This window comes from Bos indicus x Bos taurus, chromosome 4 (genome assembly GCF_003369695.1).
Source record: "Bos indicus x Bos taurus breed Angus x Brahman F1 hybrid chromosome 4, Bos_hybrid_MaternalHap_v2.0, whole genome shotgun sequence".
Classification (NCBI taxonomy): Eukaryota; Metazoa; Chordata; class Mammalia; order Artiodactyla; family Bovidae; genus Bos; species Bos indicus x Bos taurus.
The window spans coordinates 20937219-20938619 of NC_040079.1; positions in this window are offsets into that span (position 1 = coordinate 20937219).

Below are 1401 nucleotides of genomic sequence, written 5' to 3' on the forward strand. Positions count from 1 at the left end.
CAGTTTTGGATATGATCAGAGTTCTCCCCGGTAACAGCCACACACAGACACAGCATCACCTTCTGACCCTGACTCCTCCCTCCCAGTACCAGAGATCCTGCCGTGAAATATCCCTCCTCATAGTAACATGGGTCCTGCCCCAAATACCTCCCCTGCCAAAGGAGCATAGATCCCGCCCTGAAATACCCTCCCCTCCACCAGCCCGAGAGCATTTCTTTCCCTCAGATAAGCTCTACAGCAGTCCCAACAGGGAGCCTTCTAAGGTTTCTGCATGATGACAGCCCACTATGGCCACCCGTGTTCTGCATCCTCAGCCCTAACTTTCTGGTTGGAGAAACAGCCTTTTTCACTTGTTCTCCATTGTTGGGGATGACATGTTTAAGATCATTTAAAAATCAAAATGGAGGAACTGTGATTCAGACGTCTAAAATGGAGCTGGTGGCCATTGCGGATGTGGTTTCAGACACATTACTGCATCAATTCCTGAATTTTTTTAACTATATCAAATTCAAGGATGTCACCAGATATTTTCAAAACATCTGGTAGCAGCTGGCAGCTGCAATCGTATGGTCTCAAGGTTTATGCTTGTAACTATACAACCATTTTGGGCACCAACCAATCTCTGCTTAACAAGCACCCTTCTTGCCAGCTCCAGTCCTAAATCTTGACAAACAACTTATGTAAATTTTATAGGTTTTGTGTATACAAGCCACCTCTATTTTGTGGTCCTGTGGAACATAATTCAGGTGCTTATTGAATCTGTGTCTACTGGGCTATACTCCTCACTTTGGCTCAAATGAAACTCTCTTCTGTCCCTTATTATAGATTGTTTATTGATTATTTGCATCAATGTTAATTCTATCCATTTCATGCGATAACAAGCAGGGGTCTCAGACTCTATCATGTTTGTATCATCCAAACAAAATGAGAGTGATGGATTGTGTATTGAGCATCTGTGAAGCTCTTCATCCTCATGGATGATCTTGAGGAGTCTTCTCTTCCCCATTTCATAGATGAGAGAAGCCAGCTCAGAGAAGGGCAGTCACCTGCCTAAAGTCTAAACTCTTTGGGCTCTCTCTGGTTTTCTGCTCGCCATGCCTCGTTGGGTAGCATTTAGTGAAAGCAATGTTAACTTTTTTCTGCTGGAGAGAAATTTGCATGATTTTGTAAGTTTCCGAACAGAAGGTTCTCAGCTGTGAACTGAGGTCTGTGGACAGTGGCATGCAGGGAAGGATGAGGACGGTAGAGGCCCACAGAAGGTTACAGTCTCCGACTCCAGTTAGGAGCTCCCAGCTGCTCTTCTGTCAAAAGCAATCCTAGATGGCCTTCTGCCTTTCATCTCCTTTGCATAGGGCCAGATTCTGGCTTCCAGAAGAGCCTGAGAATTGAGTAAGCTCCTTC